This window comes from Brassica napus, chromosome C1 (assembly GCF_020379485.1).
Source record: "Brassica napus cultivar Da-Ae chromosome C1, Da-Ae, whole genome shotgun sequence".
NCBI classification, from domain to species: Eukaryota; Viridiplantae; Streptophyta; class Magnoliopsida; order Brassicales; family Brassicaceae; genus Brassica; species Brassica napus.
In genome coordinates this window covers 37,007,177-37,012,951 of record NC_063444.1, presented here as the reverse complement: position 1 = coordinate 37,012,951, position 5,775 = coordinate 37,007,177, and positions in this window count along the sequence as shown.

Sequence of the window (5,775 nt, the reverse complement as noted above, 5' to 3'; positions counted from 1 at the left end):
CAAAAAAAAAAAAAAACATAATTCAACCATCATCATTTATTTAATTAAGAAACTAAAACCATATCCACACAATTTACTTCTTTATCAGTTTAGAAACGTGGTTTTGGATTGGCAAGGAAACAATCCATAAACAAATATAAAAAAAAAGAAGTGATTATAGAAAAGAAACAACATCCTTACTGGCATTGCAACAAATCTTATTTATTGCTCTTTGATTTTGATTATCCCACACCACCACCCTTGTTGAAAAACCCTTCCCACCACCCTTGTTTATTAATTTAATTGTAAAATAAGCATCTCAGTCTTCTGTACTTTCCTGATCAGCCCTTGTTCATATAAATGTCAAAACAAGTCTACATGGGTATATAGGAAAATTTACAAGAAGACGGGATGATTGAGGTGCTGTGTGATAGAGGTATGCGCTGAGTGGAGTAAAAGAAAGACTATCCAGCAAATTAGTGGGTCGGTCCCATTTGTCTATAGCCAAACCATAATAATAATAATTCCTAAAGAAGATTTCAAAAAACAATAATAATTTCAGATATAATATAATAGTTTAGTTTGGAACATGTATATAGACGTCCTATTTAGACTGATCATGAGTAATTAGTTGCACGGGTTTGGCGGTTTCTAATAATTTATTATTTTAGAATTGATGATAGTTCTTATATATGTATCGAACTTTTTATCAGAATTTCCAAACCACAAATTAAACATAATATTCTGGGAACCGCATAAATATGTCTTTAGGTCTTTGACGACTAGGTACAAAGACACATTTGAAGCACTAGAAACGAGTATGACAAAGGTTGTATATGTAGTAAATCAGTTATTACGTTGATAATCAAGGCTAAATAAGTTCTAGTAAGAGAAAACAATATGCAAATATCATAATTTTAATGCACATTATACAAACCGTTAACAGTTTCAAAAGCTTCAAATCCTTGTTTTCACTGAGAGTATACATTCTAATATCAATGCATTGTCTAGGCGACATAAACATTTGAGTTTCCGTTAATATAGAAATTATTTAATTTCACTAATGTTTCTTATTTTAAACATCGCTTCATTGATTTATTTATATACTAGGTGATTATCCGCGGTATGCGCGAAATAAAATATATATTTTTAATAATAGTCGTTAAATCAAATTTTGATCGTTCAACCATCATGTCACAAGTCTCCAAACGTACAGTCATGGACCGTCGATATGAGGTTGATGAGTAGGGTCATGTTTGTTGATATTTTGTTTTTTTTAACCTGTTTAATTTATTAGGCTTCAATAATATCATTGGGATGTTATAATTCACCATCTCACTTCGATACGAAGAATTGTATTTATGAAATAATATGATCAACTAACATTTGAGATCCGCGCTTGGGCAGTATAAATTTTAATTATGTATACAAATTATTTATACATATTATTATTTATTTTGTCATGTAATATTATATATCTATTATATATTAATTGAGAAACATTACAACATTATTTTGTAGTCACGTGTCACCATGAGAAAGAAATTCAGAATTCTTAGAGAAATAAGTTGGTACATCTTAACTTATATTATATTTTTTATTAAACTAACTATTAAATTGATAAATAGCGTACAGAAGAATATTCTCGGACTTTTCTTAAATAAAAGGTATGGAATTGTCTAATATGATTAACATATATATAACAATTAATGATTATGAATAATAAATATTTGATAATAATTTTTGTATTTTACCTCTTTTTGTTTAATTTTATACTATTAAAAGATATTAAACAACTACATTAACCATATAATAAAAAATTAAAAAAATTTATATGTTATATTTTAAATTTTTAAAATGACTATAAATTATTAAAAACTTTAAATGTTTCACACTAAAATTTTGTGATCAATGGTTTAACTTTTGTTTGGTAATAACAAGATAAAAATGATCATAAATCGTATGAATATGAAGTTTCATTTACTAGACATTCATATTATATAATAATATAGTTTAAAATTAAACTATATAACATAGAATAATACTTAAATATGATAATTTCTAAATTTGTATTGAAAAAGTATTGAAACCTTAATATTTTAATTTTGAAATTCGCATTAAAAAAATTGCACATTAGAAATTTTGTGTTTATCATACGAATATGAATTCTCAATAATAAATATTAATATTAAAATATGCTGTATATCTATGTCTCTGTCATTGAAATTTAGTTATATACTATATAAAATAAATAAAATGATTGTTTTGATTTATTTACCAAAAAAGTATCGTAAATAAACAAGAAGTATTGTTTTTGATTTATGTATTTGCTCCAATTTAATTATATACACAATACGTAAATGAATACAAATAAATAATAATAGATAAAAATTAGTTTTATATATAACATTCATTCCGCGCAATTGCGCGGATCTTAAGCTAGTATTGATTAATTGAGAAGTGAGTAAATATTAATATAAATACGAGAAATTACTTATAATGACTTTAATTATACATCAAATTACTAGATTAACTCTTGTAATTTTGTAATTACTAGAATAACACAACTATCAAGCAAAAAGACACAAAACCCTGTCCTTACTTTAGTATTCACAAGTTTGCCATTAGAGGTCTTATTTTTTTAGGGTCATTATTCTTTTCTAAAAAATCAAAAAACCTTTATTGGGTGAAGACGACGAAGACGGACCCTAATCGGAGGATGTGAAGACGAGCGAGTAGGCGATTGTTAATCAAGCGAAACTAGCGAGTGAAGGGGTTAAATCTCCAAGCAATTCCGTTATCGGGATCTGTTTGCCGGTGGAGTGTGGGTTCCTACTGCAATTTATTTTCATTCTCTTAAATCAAAATCTGGGTTTTTGTGAATCAAAATCTGGGTTTTGGTCGGATCAGGTCGAAGACTGATGTTATTCCATTGGAGAGACTGAAAATTTTACTACAGGTGTTGTACTTTTCTTGTTTGATTGAGATTGATGATCTTTCTGTTGGAATGTTGATGCAAATCGTATTTGCGTTTTTTCTGTCCAAAGATTGAAGTATATATATGAAGGATGGAAGGTTTCCGTGTATTGATCAAAGGGAATGGTGCTAATTTTTCTTGTATTGTGCTTTGATCAATGTTCGGTGGATATTGTTATTTGTTCCTGCTGCTCATTTATTTGGTCTCTTGTTAAATTGATTACATTATCATCTTGACAAACACATCTTCTTTTACATCTCCTATGTGTTCAGACAGACAAATCTTCTTATCAATAGAGATGAATGGTCCATCGCTATTGACAGTGCTGCGTCAGGAAGGACCCAAGAACGTTGTTCAGAGGATGGCTTCCATCTTTTATTGGAGTTTTGAGTCCCATCTTCTTCAAACTGAACTGCAACATGTATAAATATATTACATGATGCATCAAGACAAACACTTTTTAATCTCAGGTTACTTACATTAGCCTTTTATTTTTGCAGTTTACGAGTCTCTAAAAAGATTGGTTGGTCAAATGAAAAACAAATAATCGTAAATTACTCATCATCATCATCTGCCTTGAAGTCAAGAAAGGCCAAAGAAATGCAAAAGGAAGTGACGAAAGAAGAAGCAGATAAAATAGGAGAGGAAAATAAAGTTTCTTTTGTGCCTGCTAAACCTGAAGAGAAGAAACTGTAATCAAACAACATCCAGGTGATGGCTGAGATCATGATAAGTGAAATTGCAGTAGGGGCTGATCACTGCAAAGAGAGCGTTTGGCATTTGGCATTGCGTCTAGTTCCGGTTTTACATATGAAGATGGCTGCAGAAATTTATGAGGAGGTTCCTGAAGTTTGCTAAGTAGTATGTATGTTGTTTTTAAATTGCTTATATAGTTTTTGGTTGTTTTTTTTTGTATTGGATGTACAAGTAGTCCAGGACGCAGGCTGATGTTCTCTTAGTCGGATTATTGTATATGCCAACCTTGAGTGTTGTTACTCCTGCTTTGTAGTGACAAAACAATTGTGGACTCTAAGTTAAATCCAGACCTTATGCTTCAGATGCTGCAAAAAACTTGGACAATGAAACGCGACAATATGTATACATACACAGAAAATACGTCAAATATACCAAAGAAAGAACTTAGAGTTTGTTGATACTTCATAATTTGATACCTAATTCTGATTTTAATTAACCTAAAAATAAACCAGATTTGAATTTAATGTAAACCGGGTCAAAATTGAACATTAAATTAAGTTTGGTTTACATAAACCAATATTTCCGTTAATAAATCTGCTACAACATAAATTAAAAAGTCTGTCACTACGTAAAATAAAAGGTCTACTAACACTTTGAGTCAAATATATAACTCTGTCATAAGAAAATAAGTCAAATCAGTGGAATCAATCTAAACAGGAGATGTTTGTGACCGGTAAAAAGTGGTTTGAAGATGTCGACAGCTTGTTCCTCTGCCACCATATTAACGGAAACCACTGGGTTGCTCAACACATTGATTTACATAAGGCGACAATCTATGTATATGATAGTATTCCGAGTGTGGTGAAGGATCATAAGCAGCTGCTGGAGGAGTGCAGGCCATTCACAAAAATGATTCCACAAATTCAATCAATCTAAACCGGGATCCAATTTAGATTAAATCGGAATTTATTTGAATTTAGCTAGAAATTTTAATTGTGTCCCACTTTAGTATTTAAAATTTATTTAAAAAGTCTGCCGCCAAAGACGACAATTTCAAAAATCTACCACCAAATGAATACAAAAGTCGATTGCAAATTTAAACCGGGTAAACATATCTATCATAAAAATTATGTCTATTACTGATAAACATATCTGTGTCTCAAAACTTTGACTACTTCAGAAAAAAAAATTGATGACTTCAACAAATCGGTTACTACATATGACAGACTAAAATAGATAAATCTATCGACAATCTTAAATAGATAAATCTATCGACAATCTTAAATCGTCCACACAAATCTACCAGCTTAAATACATCTGCGTAACAGAAAAGTCTGCCACCAAATACAAGGCAGATTTAAAATTTACAACAGTTTAATTTAACAGATTTATATTCCGAAAGATTTATTTTACGTTAAATAAATTTGTCGTCGGATTTTTTTAATAATTTTAAATGGCACTTTTGTAATATTACTTTTTGGTCATAACAATAGTCAAGGGTATTTTCGACCATAAAATATTGTTGGTAATTTTAAACTTTTAAGAGTTATTCTAGTAATTTCTAAACTAATTTGAGTCATTCTAGTAAATTTCCCAATAAATATTTATTAATTGATGCTTCCTACTCAATGCAAATTTTAAAATTAACATGTTTATGTATTTGTATATGATTTATATTTTAATCTGAACGATATTGAAATATATATATATATATATATATTTACTCTGAATATATATTACATAAGATTTCATATTTATATAATTTTATGATCTTTTGTATCTTGTTATAAAAAAAGTTAAATCACTGATTACGAAAATTTCATTGTGGAATTTTAATAGTTTTAGTAATTTATAATCGTTTAAAAAAATTCAAAATGTAGCATATAAGAAAAAAACTATTTTTTTATTATACAATTAATATAATTAATTAATTTTTAAGAATATAAAATTCAATAAAATAATAGAAGATAGAAAACTTATTATCAAATATTTATATTCAAAATCATTAATTGTCATATATTTGTTAACCTTATTAGGTAATTCCGTAGTTTTTATTTAAAGAAAGAATTGAGAATATTCTTCTATACACTATTAATAAATTTGATAGTTAGTTTAATAAAAAA